Raw genomic sequence first — 19,438 nt, 5'->3', positions numbered from 1 at the left:
GTTTAATTGTTTAAATTGTCAAACATTTTGGGTAGCCTTCCACAAGCTTCCCAGAATTTTGGCCCATTCCTCCTGACAGAGCTGGTGTAACTCAGTCAGGTTTGTAGCCCTCCTTGCTCGCACACACTTTTTCAGTTCTGCCCAAAAATGTTCTATAGGATTGAGGTCAGGGCTTTGTGATGGCCACTCCAATACCTTGACTTTGTTGTCCTTAAGCCATTTTGCCAACAGAACACATCTCCTTCCTGAGCGGTATGATGGCTGCCTGGTCCCATGGTGTTTATACTTGCATACTATTGTTTGTATAGATGAACGTGGTACATTCTGGCATTTGGAAATTGCTCCCAAGGATGAACCAGACTTGTGGAGGTCTACAATTTTCTTTCTGAGGTCTTGGCTGATTTCTTTTGATTTTCCCATGATGTCAAGCAAGAGGCACTGAGTTTGAAGGTAGGCCTTGAAATACATCCACAGGTACACCTCCAATTGACTCAAATTATGTCAATTAGCCTATCAGAAGATTCTAAAGCCATGACATCATTTTCTGGAATTTTCCAAGCTGTTTAAAGGCAGTCAACTTAGTGTATGTAAACTTCTGACCCACTGGAATTGTGAGAGTGAATTATAAGTGAAATAATCTGTCTGTAAACAACTGTTGGAAAAATGACTTCTGTCATGCACAAAGTAGATGTCCTAACCGACTTGCCAAAACTATAGTTTGTTATCAAGAAATGTGTGGAGTGGTTGAAAAACAAGTTTTAATGACTCCAACCTAAGTGTATGTCAACTTCCGACTTCAACTGTATATGATCCATGTCGTCGTTCAGCCAGAACTCAGTGAAGCATAAGAGATAACAGTTTTTAATGTCCCGTTGGTAGAATAGTCTTGATCGGAGCTCATCCAGTTTATTATCCAATGATTGCACGTTAGCTAAAAGGATGGATGATAGAGGCGGGTTACACACTCGTCGTCGGATTCTTATAAGGCACCCAGACCTACGTCCCCTATATCTCTGTGTCTTCTTCATGTGAAGGACAGAGATTTTGGCCTTATCCGGTGTCTGAAGGAAATACTTTGTGTCCGACTCGTTAAAGAAAAAATATTTGTCCAGTACGAAGATTTTATTTACTTATTTTTTACTTAACACTTTAAAAAAAAAACTGCATTGTTGGTTCAGGGCTTGTAAGTAAGCATTTCACTGCAATACCTGTTATATTTGGCAGGTACCCTAGTGGTTAGAGTGTTGGACAATAACCGAAAGGTTGCTGGATTAAATCCCGGAGTTGACAAGGTAAAAATATGTCGTTCTGCCCCTGAACAAGGCAGTTAACACACTGTTCCCTGATATGCCATCACTGTAAATAAGAATTAGTTCTTAACTGACTTGCCTGGTTAAATAAAGGTTAAATTAAAAAAAAATACAACATTTAAAAAATTCTGCGCATGTGACAAATAAAATGGGATTTTATTTGAACATGAAAAACTAGCCATCTGTTCCGGCGCCATTGAACCATGTTAAAGACATGATATGGGAGATCCACCACCTCCGTTTGAGAGACATCACAATCATTGTTGAACTGACATATGTTACATGCAGCATTTTGCGATAGAAAGACATTTTAAGGATCGTTTCACCATCTACAAAATCACAATTGAACCTGTGCTTCTCTGGAGCTACATTTCCCTGACCTGACTTTCCTCTTAATGTAAAGCAACACCAGGTGGCAAGGCAATGAGAGGGTTCAATTATGTTGTTCTGCACGTGTCCCGATGAGGGAGCAATTACACTTTATAAAAGAGCCGTAGAAATGATCACTCGGGGACTACATCTGGAGTTGATTACCTATATTTATATAATATATACGTACCAACCTGCTTGATCTGGGCTCTCGAACATATTTTGAATAGTTTTGATGCACTGTCAAGCCTTCGGCCTACATCATAAGTAACGGAATGGTAGTAAACCTTGGCTGGAGACCAGAGGCTAAGGCCAACTGGTATAAATACAATGCCATTGTATGGAACACTCCTGCCATCGCTACTTCATTTTGGTAAGAAATAACTTACACTATTTCTCTGTAGTACAGCGGGATATTGAGAACATTAAATGTTGTTCCCCACCAAATAGTCCCATGATTGATAGCGTTTCAACCAAACCGATCTTGGGCGCGTTGCTAACGCCTGGCAGATTTTACAACACGTGGATATGTATTTTACAGTTGTGCAAAGTAGAAATACTTAGTTACTGTACTTAAGTCGTTTTTTTGGGTATCAGTAATTTACTATTCATATTTGTCGACTTTTACTTCACTACATAAAAAATGAAAAAAAGTATGCATGTACTCCGATACATTTCCCCTAACACATTCGTTACTCGCAAAAAAATAAAAATCAACTGAGGCTGGAAGAAAAAGACGAATCATGTTGGATGAAAGCAACATCGGCGAGTCGGCACACTCATGGGGGAAATTGTTTTGCATGGCAGTATGCGACGACATGCAGAGTTGATCCAATCCTCACCAGTTTGGGCAAATCCAAGGGTCCTAACGTGTAAACCCCACCCATCGGCAGCCTGTTCACGTTACTTGCCAACCCAGAACAGCCATCCACTCAGCAGCACTTTGCCTAAGTATGTCCGAAATCGCACAATTTTTTTATTTATTTTTATTTAACCTTTATTTAACCAGGTAGGCTAGTTGAGAACAAGTTCTCATTTACAACTGCGACCTGGCCAAGATAAAGCGTAGCAATTCGACAAATACAACAACACAGAGTAACACAATCATGTCCGACATCGCTTTACCATTTACCGCTACTTACTGATGAGTATCAACGTCCTTGGCTGTATCTATAGTAAATGTTGTCTTTTCTCGGAATGAAGAATTCATCCTACCGGATGAAATGTCTTATATTTACCAAAAGTTCAGGAAATACTAGCCTTCAAGATCTCGCGGTTGAATTTTAAAAAACAAATTGAGGTAAGCCTACTGTTAGCTTGCTAGTTAGCTAGAATAAAGTTAGCATGATAATTAGCATGCTAGCTAACATTAGCTAGCCAACATTTGCTAATGTAACAAGCGGTGTTAGTTGATGCAAGCTAATTCTACACCTCAATAGTTCACTAGCAAGTAGATACCTACTTTAGCTGGCTAAGATGTACCCAGATTCAGAAGCTTTGTTAGCTGACGCAATCTAACTAAACTGACTTTAGCTAACTAGCTACTGTAGCTAACTAGTAGATTAATGAATCTGGGTACATTTTAGTCAGCTAACGTTAGTCTAGCCGAACACATTTCCTCTAAACACCTGGTCTAGCTAACTAAAGTTAGCTTTCGATTTTAGCAAACACCCAGTTAGCTAGCCATTTTATTCCTTGTTCGTTGATAAAGTTGTTATTACCTTGCTAAATACTGTAGACTTAATTTATTGACGTAACCTACTAGCTAGATCTATTAACAGTTTTTATCATTGTAATATTAAATGGTCACAAGCAGTCACTTACCTAATGTTTATAGCTTTAAAAATAGTATCCTACACCTTAAGTATTTGGTGATGGTAGTTATCTAGCTAAGTAACTATTTATATATTTTTTTATTATTTCAGAAAGCATGTACATCATCTAAAGAAGTATGGAGAACTGACAGCAAACACACTGAAGAGAAAACATGCCCCTAAAACTCCCTCCACCATCAAGCAGAGCACGTTACTGAAGACAGTCTCAAAAATCCATTGACAAAGCTGTGGTGAAGTATGTGGTTCAAGGGCTCCAACCATTCGCTGTTGTAGAACAAGAACCGTTTACAGAGTTTGTCCAGGATCTGCAGCTTAACTCAAAAGATCTTATCAAGGCCCACACTGCGCTCCAGGATTGATGAAGTCTCCAAGAAAATTAAGAAGAAGGTGACTGAGGCCATGAGAGGAATTGACCACATCGCCACCACCACCGACTGCTGGTCTGCAAGAAGACCGAGCTTCATTGGTGTTATATCCCACTGGATAGACCCTGACAGTCTCAACAGATGCTCTGCAGCCCTGCCTGTAAACAGTTGAGAGGATCGCACACCTTTGTGTTGGCAGGCGCCCTAAATGACATCTATTCTGAGTTTGAAATCCAGGTTAAGATTGTGTGAACAACAACAGACAACGGCTCTAACTTGAAAGCTTTCCAAGTTTTTGGAGAAGGTGAAAACAACGAGACACTGGAAGCAGCTCAGCCAAGACAGGAAGATGGGGAAGAGGAACAAGAGGAGAGTGAAGAAGTGGAGTTTGTTGATGTGGCAACGATCCTGAATGAAGATGATGGTTTTGAGTACCAGCTGCAGAAGCACCAGCGCTGTGCTTACCACCTACTCAACTCAGTATCTACAGTCGATGCCCTGAAAGCAACATCCAGTGAGTCTTACAAAAAAGTGTCCCATTTAACATTTGGCAAGTGCCAAGCACATTGGAACAAATGTGGAAGATACACACTTGCAGCCAAAACGGTTGAAGATGCTTGCGACATCCAGCTGCTGCACCCAAATGCTACGAGGCGGAACTCCTGGTTCATGGCTGTAGAAAGACTCCTGATGATCGACAAAGGAGAGGCGGCCATCAGAGTTCCCTGCACAGACTTCGAGGTTCCAATGTAAGTAAGGATGATGTATTTTGTCATAATTTAATGTTGTCTAAATCTGTTGCAGTGTTTTCTGACCTTTTGCTTGGGGACTAATAACTATTTCACATGTTGTAGCCACACACTAAATTGATCCATTTAGTAAACTACTCATTCAGCCATTGATTACTGCAGTTAAATCAGGTGAAATGGTTAGTAGTCCCCTTTGTATAGGGTTAGGAAGCAGAGTAGTATTATTATTATAATATATTTTTTACAGGTTCAATCCAGCTGCACTCATCCTTCCTCACAGAGTATGCTTCTACCATGAGCCCAGTTGCAAATGCCATCAACATCCTGCAGGCTGAAATCAATGTCCAGATGTGGTGGCTACTTCCTACTATTAACCTGCTGATCACAAAAATTGACTGAATCAAGTTGTCTCTGAAGTACTGTAAGCCTCTGGTGGATGTGCTACAACTGGGACTGAAGAAGCGCTTCAGCCACATATTTCACGACACTGAGCTGATCGAATCAAATCCAATTTATTTATATAGCCCTTTGTACATCAGCTGAAATGTCAAAGTGCTGTACAGAAACCCAGCCTAAAACCCCAAACAGCAAGCAATGCAGGTGTAGAAGCATGGTGGCTAGGAAGAACTCCCTAGAAAGGCCAAAACCTAGGAAGAAACCTAGAGAGGAACCAGGCTATGAGGGGTGGCCAGTCCTCTTCTGGCTGTGCCGGGTGGAGATTATAACAGAACATGGCCAAGACGTTCAAATGTTCATAAATGACCAGCATGGTCAAATAATAATAATCACAGTAGTTGTCGAGGGTGCAGCAAGTCAGCACCTCAGGAGTAAATGTCAGTTGGCTTTTCATAGCCGATCATTAAGAGTATCTCTACCACTCCTGCTATCTCTAGAGAGTTGAAAACAGCAGGTCTAGGACAGGTAGCATGTCCGGTGAACAGGTTAGGATTCCATAGCCGCAGGCAGAACAGTTGAAACTGGAGCAGCAGCACGGCCAGGTGGACTGGGGACAGCAAGGAGTCATCATGCCATTGTAGTCCTGAGGCATGGTCCTAGGGCTCAGGTCCTCCGAGAGAGAGAATTAGAGAGAGCATACTTAAATTCACAGAGGACACCGGATAAGACAGAAGAAGTACTCAAGATATAACAAACTGACCCTAGCCCCCCGACACATAAACTACTGCAGCATAAATACTGGAGGCTGAGACAGGAGGGGTCCGGAGACACTGTGGCCCCTCCGATGATTCCCCCGGACAGGGCTAGAGGGATATCTTCAACCACCAACTTACCATCCTGAGACCAGGCTGAGTATAGCCCACAAAGATCTCCGCCACGGCACAACCCAAGGGGGGGGGGCGCCAACCCAGACAGGAAGATCATGTCAGTGACTCAACCCAGCTGATCACAGCTGCAATCCTTATCCCCAAATTCAAAACAACGTGGATGAAGGATGACGCCACCATCAGAATGGGTAAGACAACATGGTTAATTAACAGTATTTTATTATTCATAAACAGCTGTGTGTTGTGTACATTTTGACACTTCATAGATTTGAGAACCACCCATTTAAAGTACAATCCTGACTTTGTGGTTCAGCCCTGTTGCTTGGTTTATATAGATGGGGGATAGGGATGGTTTCATGTAGACTCATATCTACATGATTTCTATTGTCATCTTCCTTGTATTTCAGGAATGGACGACATCAAGGACCACCTGGAAGAACCCTTGCTGCAGCTAGGCGATGGCACCAGTTCATCACCAGTTCTTCTTCCCTCCTGAGTGGCGCAGCGGTCTAAGGCACTGCATCTCGGTGCTAGAAGTGTCACTACAGACCCTGGTTCGATTCCAGGCTGTATCACAACCGGCAGTGATTGATCGTCCGGGTTAGGGTTTGGTCGGGGTAGCCGTCATTGTAAATAAGAATTTGTTCTTAACGGACTTGCCTAGTTAAATAAAATAAATGAAGACGTCTCAAGCACAAGAAAGCTCCAAACAGCTGGACGGATACTTGGCCTGTTCAACTGATCATATGGAGTTGCTCAAGTCCTTCCCGGCAGTCTGTAAGCTGTCTCTGAGGCTCAACACACCCTTACCTGCATCAACTGGCTTTGAAAGGCTGTTCAGCATTGCAGGACTTGTTTTCAGCCCCAGGAGAGCAAGGGTAGATTCCATAAACTTTGAAAACCAGCTTTTACTGAAGATGAACCATAAATCCTTCAACTTCAAATAATGACAGCTTAATGCTAGCAAGTACACGGATGCCTTATGCGTTTTGTTCATTTATTTAAAAATTCACCAGTTATAGATGTCCTTGTTACAAAGGCATGACCTGACACACTGATTTCTAATACAGTTCCATCAGTGGTTATGTCCTTATTGCTAATAGTGAGGTTGTGTGTAGTTCTGTACATGTACTTTTTTATTTTATGTATAGGGTCTATTATAGCATGTTTTTTCTAAAGCAAAGTGACTGTGATTGTAAGCTTATGTTTACTGGCTATATTCCTTCATTAAGGCATCATTCTATTTTGTCTGTAAGATATATTTTGAAGTGTTGCCTATTTGAGAATCCTCATAATTAAAAAAAATCTGAGCTCTTCTTGCATCCGAAAAGCTCAAACCAAATAAGGTCTGGCTGTTTTGCTTTACGGCTGTTACGTTTCATTCTTTAACTTTTTATACTTAAAGTAACTGATATTAAATATACTTGAGACTGTTACTCAAGTAGTATTCTAATGGGTGACTTTTACCTGAGTAATTTTCAAGTAAGGTGTCTTTACTTTTTCGGTGTAAAGCTCATTCCTTCAACGATAAACGTGAATCCGACCATCACCCCTGGTGAAACAAAACCATGACTCGTCAGTGAAGAGCATTTTTTGCCAGTCCTGTCTGGTCCAGCGATGGTGGGTTTGTGCCCATAGGTGACGTTGTTGCCGGTGATGTCTGGTGAGGACCTGCCTTACAACAGGCCTACAAGCCCTCAGTCCAGCCTCTCTCAGCCTATTGCAGTCTGAGCACTGATGGAGGGATTGTGCGTTCCTGGTGTCACTCAGGCATTTGTTGTTGCCATCCTGTACCTGTCCCTCAGGTGTGATGTTCGGATGTACTGATCCTGTGCAGGTGTTGTTACATGTTGTCTGCCACTGCGAGGACGTTGTCTGCCTCAGCTGTCCGTCCTGTCTATCTTTGTCGTCTCCCAGTACGGACTTTGCATTTTATTGCCCTGGCCACATCTGCAGTCCTCATGCCTCCTTGCAGCATAACTAAGACACATTCACGCAGATGAGCAGGAACCCTGGGCCCCTTTCTTTTGGTGTTTTTCAGAGTCAGTAGAAAGGCCTCTTTAGTGTCCTAAGTTTTCATAACTGTGACCTTAATTGCTGTTAGTGTCTTAACGACCGTTCCACAGGTCGCTGGACCAGACAGGACATTCATTAATTGTTTATGGTTCATTGAACAAGCATGGGAAACAGTGTTTAAACCCTTTACAATGAAGATCTGTGAAGTTATTTGGATTTTTATGAATTATCTTTGAAAGACAGGGTCCTGAAAAGGGGACATTTATTTTTTTGCTGAGTTTATGTTATAGCAATCTGGTGTCAGACGGCACAGTCGATGACAGCGCTCACAATCATTACAGGGGAGGGAATGCTTTCCCATTTTTTATTTTATTTGGGGTGCTTTCAAGACAACTGGGAAGTCAAGAAGAAACTAGGTCAATTCATGAGGTCGGAAAGTCGTTCGAGAAACAGTTCTAGAAACATGACAGTGTTTCGGACATTCAAAACCATTTTCTCAGTCTGAGCTTTTATTTTAGAGTTCCCAGTTGTCTTGAATAGTCTTAAGTCAGAGATTTCCAAGTTCCCAGTTGGCATACGACCTAGTCTAACCCTACCTCATTGGTGTCAGGTGATGGAGACTGGAGGAGAAAAATGGGTTCATTTTGGACCATTCTTTGGACAAAACACTTCATTAGAGATTTTAGATTTCATTAGAATATATCCCTCCATTTATACTTGGGTGCATTTGTAAATTCACTCTTGCAATTTGCAAAAAAAAAAACATTTCTGACACCTTTCCCTGTTGGTGAATTGTGCAGAACCTACATCCATTTACAGATGCCAATTACCATTAGTGCCTATTAATGAAAGTGTCTTCTTCTTGGGGACTTTTGCTAAGAGCCCCTACGCTTGCTCTAAACATTGACAAGCTTCACTTGCGGAATGGTTTTGGAAACATAAAGAACTCATCTTTCATATCAGCAATAAATCATTTTCAACCGAAAGAAGTTTAAATGACTAAACACCTTAATTAATAGGGTTAGTGTTCCCACAAGACCTTATCTGAAATGTTACAGGGCTTGTTTACGGAAGACAGACGACCAGCTGGGATAATTAGCTATCTGTGGAAAGAACTGAAAACTGCTGTTCACAAATGCTCTCCATCCAACCTCACTGAGCTCGAGCTGTTTTGCAAGGAGGAATGGGAAAAAATGTCAGTCTCTCAATGTGCAAAACTGATACAGACATACCCCAAGCGACTTACAGCTGTAATCGCAGCAAAAGGTAGCGCTACAAAGTATGAACTTAAGGGGGCTGAATAATTTTGCACGCCCAATTTTTCAGTTTTTGATTTAAAAAAAAAGTTTTAAATATCCAATAAATGTCGTTCCACTTCATGATTGTGTCCCACTTGTTGTTGATTCTTCACAAAAAAATACAGTTTTATATCTTTATGTTTGAAGCCTGAAATGTGGCAAAAGGTCGCAAAGTTCAAGGGGGCCGAGTACTTTCGCAAGGCACTGTATAGGGAATAGGGGTGCCATTTTGGACAAATGTGTTTATCAATTATGACATAACATGTGGAATGGTTACAGATGAAACGGTTGAGCCGATGTGCGCTAATGTGATTAGCATTATGTTGTAAGTAACAGCAAACTTTCCAGGACATAGACATGTCTTGTATGGGCAGAAAGCTTAAATTCTTGTTAATCTAACTGCACTCTCCAGTTTACAGTAGCTGTCACAGTGAAACAAATACAATGCTATTGTTTGAGGAGAGTGCACAACAACAACAAAAACTTATCACGGCAACTGGTTCGATACATTCACCTCTGAAGGTAAATAAAGTACTTACATTCAGTAACCTTGTTCTGATTTGTCATCCTGAGAGTCCCAGAGATTCAAATGTAGGAACTGGGTTCTACAGTTTGAACCCCTGCTGTCTCTGGCTCCACACCACCCCGCCTGGTCATCTAGATGTGTGAAAGTTAGTGTATAAGCTACTGATCCATCATGTAAGACATTCCTGGGAGTGTGTTAACTCACATTTTGTATTACCGTATAATTTTTGTATATTCTCTATAGTTATGTACTTAAATGTGTCAATTGACCAATTCGGCACATTTTGGCAGACTTGATACAAAATATTGTCCTGTATTGCAACGCTTCACTTGATCAATCTAAAACTTTGCACACACATTTCTTCCATCTGGTGGCCAAAATCAAAATTGCGCCTAAACTGCAATATTATTTTTTGACCTTTCTCTTGCATTTCAAAGATGGGGGAAAAAAACAATTGAAAAAGCATGATTTTTTTTGTTTGTATTATCTTTTACCAGATCTAATGTGTTAAATTCTCCTACATTAATTTCACATTCCCACACACTTCAAAGTGTTTCCTTTCAAATGGTATCAAGAATATGCATATTCTTGCTTCAGCTCCTGAATTAAAGGTAGTTAGATTTGGGTATGCATTTTAGGGGACAATTGGAAAAAAAGGATCCGATCCTAAAGAGGATTTATTAAGAACGATAAGAACTTCTTTAGAGGGTATGAGTGGTGGCTGATGAGAGAAGCCAAGAAATTGAATCACAGCATCACGCTCCTAACTGAGCCAAATTACACATGATCTCTTTGTAGAGCTGGTGCTTAAGTGTTAAGTTGACTCATCTCACTTGGCAAAAACTGGTTGAATCAAAGTTGTTTTCATGTAATTTCTACCCCCAAAATCTGTGATGACATTCAATCAACATTGAATCAACTGACTGGATTTGCAAAAAGTATCAACATTTCTTGTTTTTTGCACCTAAATCCAATGACATGGTGAAATGTTTTGTTGATTTCACATTGAATTTACGTTAGTTGACAAGTCAACCAAATGTAAATCAAAACTAGACGAACTGACGTCAGTGCCTAGTGAGATGATGTATACTGTTCAGAAGGTTAAATAGAGCTGAAATTGGATGTTTACATACAGTACACTTACGTTGAAGTCATTAACTAATTTTTCAATCACTCCACAAATGTCTTGTTATTTAACAAACTATAGTTCTGGCAAGTCGGTTAGGACATCTACTTTGTGCATGACACAAGTACTTTTTCCAAAAATTGTTTAGACAGATTATTTAAATTATAATTCGCTGTATCACAATTCCAGTGGGTCAGAAGTTTACATACACTAAGTTAACTGTGCCTTTAAACAGCTTGGAAAATTCCAGAAAATTATGTCATGGCTTTAGAAGCTTCTTATAGGCTAATTGACATTATTTGAGTCAATTGGAGATGTACCTGTAAGATGTATTTCAAGGCCTACCTTCAAACTCAGTGCCTCTTTTCATGGGAAAATAAAAAGAAATCAGCCAAGACCTCAGAAAAACAATTGTAGACCTCCACAAGTCTGGTTCATCCTTGGGAGCAATTTCCAAATGCCTGAAGGTACCACATTCATCTATACAAACAATAGTACGCAAGTATAAACACCATGGGACCACGCAGCCGTCATACCGCTCAGGAAGGAGATGCGTTCTGTCTCCTAGAGATCAACGTACTTTGGTGCCAAAAGTGCAAATCAATCCCAGAACAACAGCGAAGGACTTTGTGAAGATCCTGGAGGAAACGGGTGCAAAAGTATCTATATCCACAGTAAAACAAGTCCTATATCGACATAACCTGAAAGGCCGCTCAGCAAGGAAGAAGACACTGCTCCAAAACCGCCATAAAAAAGCCAGACTATGGTTTGCAACTGCACATGGGGACAAAGATCGACAATGACCCCAAGCATACTTCCAAAGTTGTAGCAAAATGGCTTAAGGACAACAAAGTCAAGGTATTGGAGTGGCCATCACAAAGCCCTGACCTCAATCGTATAGAAAATTTGTGGGCAGAACTGAAAAAGCGTGTGTGAGCAAGGAGGCCTACAAACCTGACTCAGTTACACAAGCTCTGTCAGGAGGAATGGGCAAAAATTCACCCAACTTATTGTGGGAAGTTTGTGGAAGGCTACCCAAAACATTTGACCCAAGTTAAAGGCCATACTACGAAATAATAATTGAGTGCATGTAAACTTCGGACCCACTGGGAATGTAATGAAAGAAATAAAAGCTGAAATAAATAATTCTCTACTATTATTCTGACATTTCACATTCTTAAAATAAAGTGGTGATCCTAACTGACCTAAGACAGGGAATTTTTACTAGGATTAAATGTCACGAATTGTGAAAACTGAGTTTAAATGTAGTTGGCTAAGGTGTATGTAAACTTCAGACTTTAACTGTACATTTGATATGCATGCTCTCTAGCTCAGTTAGCGTATGTGATTACACAGATAGCTGTACATTTTTTAATTTGTGGTGCAACTCATTCAAAATGGATTCTCTCAGCATAAGGCAGTCCAAAATAAATAAGTACTCTGTTTTGACCTCTTAGGAAATAGTTCAGAGGCCATTGACAGGGGTTTCTCTGCTGATGTGTACGTCTACCTTTTGGAGGGTTGTGGGAAACAGGGTTCCCCATGTCTTATGAAATCTCTTAGCTTTGTTGAGTGGCGTGTGTAACTCTGGGTGAATGGGGTCAGTGAGTCTTGTGTTGCTGCCCTTGTCTTGAAGCAATTTCAGTGGAGCTGATAGCCAAGAGCTCTATCAAAGAGCTCCTCAGCCCAAGGATAGGAGGGGAGGCTCTGGCTACTAGTAGCGATTAGATGATTGAGTTACAATGAGCCTGTCGTGATTGCAAACTCAGCCAACGATCTTGCTGATGAGCATAATTTTGGAACCATCAGACATTTGAGACCCCAATGCACAGTAGTTTTAGTTTGGAATGCTCAGTTAAAACAACCAACGTTTGTGAGAAATCAAGAGACTTAAGTGGAATGAAATTGCAGCTTTATTCTGACCTGGACAGATGGTCTCGCACCACGAGAATAGACATTTACACAGACACTGACGCATGGAATGGGTCTCAGTCCATCAGCATTTGCTCATTGACTGAACATTCCAAATTACCATGGCAATTATGCATCACAATAGTAATTCTCATTCTATGCTTTCCAGGCCCAACATTGACAGTAAAGTAGCCTGGGGGCTACACTTCTGATGGGTCTAACAATTGTATTGGGCTATTTGACCTAAAAGTGAGAGTGTAAACCCCAGCTGTTGTTATTCTTTCCCCAGGGAAGGACCATCCACCATATGAGAATCATTATATGGCCAATGGAAATGAATGTGAACGACCAACAATGAAGCATGGTTTGACTGTTTTACTGTTCAATAGTCATCCTTATGTAAGAATGCATGTTTTATTTCACACACACGGTAGGCCGTCATTGCAAAATAATAATTTATTCTTGACTGACTTTCCTAGTTAAATAAAATAAAACATCCACTTTTTTTCTGCTGTTGTATTTGTGCTGTTGTCTGTGTTGTCCGTTTTGTCTTACATAGTTTTTAGTTTTAGTTTTTTAAATCCCAGCCCCAATCCCCACAGGAGGCTATTTGCCTCATCACAGGCCATCATTGTAAATAAGAATTTGTTAATTGACTAGCCTGGTTAAATAAAATCCTCCCAACGGCCAGCATCCCTGCACAGAGTGAGGGGATCCTCCCAACGGCCAGCGTCCCTGCACAGAGTGAGGGGATCCTCCCAACGGCCAGCGTCCCTGCACAGAGTGAGGGGATCCTCCCAACGGCCAGCGTCCCTGCACAGAGTGAGGGGATCCTCCCAACGGCCAGCGTCCCTGCACAGAGTGAGGGGATCCTCCCAACGGCCAGCGTCCCTGCACAGAGTGAGGGGATCCTCCCAACGGCCAGCGTCCCTGCACAGAGTGAGGGGATCCTCCCCACAGCCAGCGTCCCTGCACAGAGGGAGGGGATCCTCCCAACGACCAGCGTCCCTGCACAGAGTGAGGGGATCCTCCCAACGGCCAGCGTCCCTGCACAGAGTGAGGGGATCCTGCCAACGGCCAGCGTCCCTGCACAGAGTGAGGGGATCCTCCCAACGGCCAGCGTCCCTGCACAGAGTGAGGGGATCCTCCCAACGGCCAGCGTCCCTGCACAGAGTGAGGGGATCCTCCCAACGGCCAGCGTCCCTGCACAGAGTGAGGGGATCCTCCCAACGGCCAGCGTCCCTGCACAGAGTGAGGGGATCCTCCCAACGGCCAGCGTCCCTGCACAGAGTGAGGGGATCCTCCCAACGGCCAGCGTCCCTGCACAGAGTGAGGGGATCCTCCCAACGGCCAGCGTCCCTGCACAGAGTGAGGGGATCCTCCCAACGGCCAGCGTCCCTGCACAGAGTGAGGGGATCCTCCCAACGGCCAGCGTCCCTGCACAGAGTGAGGGGATCCTCCCAACGGCCAGCGTGCACAGAGTGAGGGGATCCTCCCAACGGCCAGCGTCCCTGCACAGAGTGAGGGGATCCTCCCAACGGCCAGCGTCCCTGCACAGAGTGAGGGGATCCTCCCAACGGCCAGCGTCCCTGCACAGAGTGAGGGGATCCTCCCAACGGCCAGCGTCCCTGCACAGAGTGAGGGGATCCTCCCAACGGCCAGCGTCCCTGCACAGAGTGAGGGGATCCTCCCAACGGCCAGCGTCCCTGCACAGAGGAGGGGATCCTCCCAACGGCCAGCGTCCCTGCACAGAGGGAGGGATCCTCCCAACGACCAGCGTCCCTGCACAGAGTGAGGGGATCCTCCCAACGGCCAGCGTCCCTGCACAGAGTGAGGGGATCCTCCCAACGGCCAGCGTCCCTGCACAGAGTGAGGGGATCCTCCCCACAGCCAGCGTCCCTGCACAGAGGAAGGGGATTCTCCCCACAGCCAGCGTCCCTGCACAGAGGGAGGGGATCCTCCCCACAGCCAGCGTCCCTGCACAGAGGAAGGGACTCTCCCCACAGCCAGCGTCCCTGCACAGAGGGAGGGGATCCTCCCAACGGCCAGCGTCCCTGCACAGAGTGAGGGGATCCTCCCCACAGCCAGCGTCCCTGCACAGAGGAGGGGATTCTCCCCACAGCCAGCACAGCCAGCCAGTCCCTGCACAGAGGGAGGGGATCCTCCCACAGCCAGCGTCCCTGCACAGAGGAGGGGATTCTCCCCACAGCCAGCGTCCCTGCACAGAGGGAGGGGATCCTCCCAACGACCAGCGTCCCTGCACAGAGGGAGGGGATCCTCCCCACAGCCAGCGTCCCTGCACAGAGGAAGGGGACTCTCCCCACAGCCAGCGTCCCTGCACAGAGGGAGGGGATCCTCCCAACGGCCAGCGTCCCTGCACAGAGGGAGGGGATCCTCCCCACAGCCAGCGTCCCTGCACAGAGGGAGGGGATTCTCCCCACAGCCAGCGTCCCTGCACAGAGGGAGGGGATTCTCCCCACAGCCAGCGTCCCTGCACAGAGGGAGGGGATCCTCCCAACGACCAGCGTCCCTGCACAGAGGGAGGGGATTCTCCCCACAGCCAGCGTCCCTGCACAGAGGGAGGGGATCCTCCCAACGACCAGCGTCCCTGCACAGAGGGAGGGGATTCTCCCCACAGCCAGCGTCCCTGCACAGAGGGAGGGGATCCTCCCAACGACCAGCGTCCCTGCACAGAGGGAGGGGATCCTCCTCACAGCCAGCGTCCCTGCACAGAGGAAGGGGACTCTCCCCACAGCCAGCGTCCCTGCACAGAGGAAGGGGACTCTCCCCACAGCCAGCGTCCCTGCACAGAGGGAGGGGATCCTCCCAACGGCCAGCGTCCCTGCACAGAGTGAGGGGATCCTCCCCACAGCCAGCGTCCCTGCACAGAGGAAGGGGACTCTCCCCACAGCCAGCGTCCCTGCACAGAGGAAGGGGACTCTCCCCACAGCCAGCGTCCCTGCACAGAGGGAGGGGATCCTCCCAACGGCCAGCGTCCCTGCACAGAGTGAGGGGATCCTCCCCACAGGCAGCGTCCCTGTGAAGAATGGAAACAATCCTCCACAACCACCTCCCATCATCCCCATGGTGGCACCAGAGGCCAACCCTCAGAGCCAGACTTGCAGTTGCTCGGTGTCTCAGCCTGAGATGCCTGCTGGCTCAGCTGGGTCTTTGGGATTGGAAAGGTTAATGAGGTTCATCTACCTGAGGATAGAGGCAAATCTGTCTGGAAGCTGTTATTTATACTATTTATATAAACAATTGAGTGGATTAATATTTTTATATGCGGCTTGATTTACATTGTTATTGTCTTCTTCCTTAGATTGACTGGGATCCAAAACTGAGCCCGTGTCTGAGGTATACACTTAAATTCAATTCAATTTAAAGCAGTGAATGACTGTTGTATTTCAACTGTGAGAATGGTACTAAGAATTTAAAAACAAGCTTGCACCACCTCCACCGATGCGGATGTATGGAGATCAGGGCTCCCCTGATAGTCTCCCCAAAGGAATGAATCCTTACTATATGAAAGGTGAAAAATGCTTTATCTCCAAGACTGTACCAAGGCTGCATATCTGAACCCTGCTGGCACTTGCTATTGCTTACAATATGGCAATTAAGGTCAAAGTGATTAAACTGCTAAGTACTTTTTGTGGGATAGGAAAAAAAACAGGATTAATATGTAGAAGATGTGCTCACCACGGGCTGTAGGAGGCTTGGCTTTACCAGATGTTATTGTCCAATTTACCATTTGAAATGGCTAAATTGGTGAAGCATTGGGGCAAAATGGGTGCTGGCTTGGATTGTATAACAATAGAATGGGAACTAAGTTATCCTTCCACCCCTGTTGATACTCTGTCACATAGTCTTACAGGGGAGAGGTCTGTTGATACTCTGTTACAGTCTTACAGGGGAGAGGTCTGTCTTACAGGGGAGAGGTCTGTTGTTACAGTCTTACAGGGGAGAGGTCTGTTGATACTCTTGTTACAGTCCTACAAGGGAAAGGTATGTTGATACTCTTGTTACAGTCCTACAGGGGAGAGGTCTGTTGATACTCTGTTACAGTCTTACAGGGGAGAGGTCTGTTGATACTCTGTTACAGTCTTACAGGGGAGAGGTCTGTTGATACTCTGTTACAGTCTTACAGGGGAGAGGTCTGTTGATACTGTCACATAGTCTTACAGGGGAGAGGTCTGTTGATACTGTCACATAGTCTTACAGGGGAGAGGTCTGTTGATACTCTGTCACATAGTCCTACAGGGGAGAGGTCTGTTGATACTCTGTCACATAGTCCTACAGGGGAGAGGTCTGTTGATACTCTTGTTACAGTCCTACAGGGGAGAGGTCTGTTGATAGTCTTGTTACAGTCCTACAGGGGAAAGGTCTGTTGATACTCTTGTTACAGTCCTACAGGGGAGAGGTCTGTTGATACTCTGTTACAGTCTTACAGGGGAGAGGTCTGTTGATACTCTGTCACATAGTCTTACAGGGGAGAGGTCTGTTGATACTCTGTCACATAGTCTTACAGGGGAGAGGTCTGTTGATACTCTGTCATATAGTCTTACAGGGGAGAGGTCTGTTGATACTCTGTCACATAGTCTTACAGGGGAGAGGTCTGTTGATACTCTGTCATATAGTCCTACAGGGGAGAGGTCTGTTGATACTCTGTCACATAGTCCTACAGGGGAGAGGTCTGTTGATACTCTGTCACATAGTCTTATAGGGGAGAGGTCTGTTGATACTCTGTCACATAGTCCTACAGGGGAGAGGTCTGTTGATACTCTGTCACATAGTCCTACAGGGGAGAGGTCTGTTGATACTCTGTCACATAGTCCTACAGGGGAGAGGTCTGTTGATACTCTGTCACATAGTCCTACAGGGGAGAGGTCTGTTGATACTCTGTCACATAGTCCTACAGGGGAGAGGTCTGTTGATACTCTGTCACATAGTCCTACAGGGGAGAGGTCTGTTGATACTCTGTCACATAGTCTTACAGGGGAGAGGTCTGTTGATACTCTGTCACATAGTCTTACAGGGGAGAGGTCTGTTGATACTCTGTTACAGTCTTACAGGGGAGAGGTCTGTTGATACTCTTGTTACAGTCCTACAGGGGAGAGGTCTGTTGATACTCTGTCACATAGTCTTACAGGGGAGAGGTCTGTTGATACTCTGTCATATAGTCTTACAGGGGAGAGGTCTGTTGATACTCTGTCATATAGTCTTACAGGGGAGAGGTCTGTTGATACTCTGTCATATAGTCTTACAGGGGAGAGGTCTGTTGATACTCTGTCATAGAGTCCTACATGGGAGAGGTCTGTTGATACTCTGTCACATAGTCCTACAGGGGAGAGGTCTGTTGATACTCTGTCACATAGTCTTACAGGGGAGAGGTCTGTTGATACTCTGTCACATAGTCTTACAGGGGAGAGGTCTGTTGATACTCTGTCACATAGTCTTACAGGGGAGAGGTCTGTTGATACTCTGTCACATAGTCTTACAGGGGAGAGGTCTGTTGATACTCTGTCACATAGTCTTACAGGGGAGAGGTCTGTTGATACTCTGTCACATAGTCCTACAGGGGAGAGGTCTGTTGATACTCTGTCACATAGTCCTACAGGGGAGAGGTCTGTTGATACTCTTGTTACAGTCCTACAGGGGAGAGGTCTGTTGATACTCTGTTACAGTCTTACAGGGGAGAGGTCTGTTGATACTCTGTCACATAGTCTTACAGGGGAGAGGTCTGTTGATACTCTGTCACATAGTCTTACAGGGGAGAGGTCTGTTGATACTCTGTCATATAGTCTTACAGGGGAGAGGTTTGTTGATACTCTGTCACGTAGTCTTACAGGGGAGAGGTATGTTGATACTCTGTCACATAGTCCTACAGGGGAGAGGTCTGTTGATACTCAGTTACAGTCTTACAGGGGAGAGGTCTGTTGATACTCAGTTACAGTCTTACAGGGGAGAGGTCTGTTGATACTGTCACATAGTCTTACAGGGGAGACGTCTGTTGATACTCTGTTACAGTCCTACAGGGGAGAGGTCTGTTGATACTCTGTCACATAGTCTTACAGGGGAGAGGTCTGTTGATACTCTGTCACATAGTCTTACAGGGGAGAGGTCTGTTGATACTCTGTCACATAGTCTTACAGGGGAGAGGTCTGTTGATACTCTGTTACAGTCTTACAGGGGAGAGGTCTGTTGATACTCTGTCACAGTCTTACAGGGGAGAGGTCTGTTGATACTCAGTTACAGTCTTACAGGGGAGAGGTCTGTTGATACTCAGTTACAGTCTTACAGGGGAGAGGTCTGTTGATACTGTCACATAGTCTTACAGGGGAGAGGTCTGTTGATACTCTGTTACAGTCCTACAGGGGAGAGGTCTGTTGATACTCTGTCACATAGTCTTACAGGGGAGAGGTCTGTTGATACTCTGTCACATAGTCTTACAGGGGAGAGGTCTGTTGATACTCTGTTACAGTCTTACAGGGGAGAGGTCTGTTGATACTCTGTCACAGTCTTACAGGGGAGAGGTCTGTTGATACTCTGTTACAGTCTTACAGGGGAGAGGAGAGGTCTGTTGATATTCTGTTACAGTCTTACAGGGGAGAGGTCTGTTGATACTCTGTTACAGTCTTACAGGGGAGAGG

General features: G+C 44.8%; 1 long non-coding RNA gene across 2 annotated transcripts; it reads left to right on the top strand.

Annotated features, from left to right (window-relative positions):
• The first annotated feature begins 1,505 nt into the window (after positions 1–1,505).
• LOC118362029 (uncharacterized) lies at positions 1,506–9,694 on the top strand. 2 transcript variants are annotated; one of them, XR_008086183.1, is made up of 4 exons: positions 1,506–2,052; positions 3,605–4,628; positions 4,876–6,099; positions 6,319–9,694. It is a non-coding gene; the product is annotated as an uncharacterized LOC118362029 (long non-coding RNA). The 2 variants fall into 2 exon arrangements; XR_004821128.2 differs by lacking the exon at positions 1,506–2,052 and adding an exon at positions 2,431–2,979.
• The last annotated feature ends 9,744 nt before the right edge of the window (positions 9,695–19,438 follow it).

Source organism: Oncorhynchus keta, chromosome 29 (genome assembly GCF_023373465.1).
Source record: "Oncorhynchus keta strain PuntledgeMale-10-30-2019 chromosome 29, Oket_V2, whole genome shotgun sequence".
NCBI lineage: Eukaryota > Metazoa > Chordata > Actinopteri > Salmoniformes > Salmonidae > Oncorhynchus > Oncorhynchus keta.
Note: the sequence above shows the minus strand (reverse complement) of the source record. Positions and strands in the feature narration are given on the sequence as shown.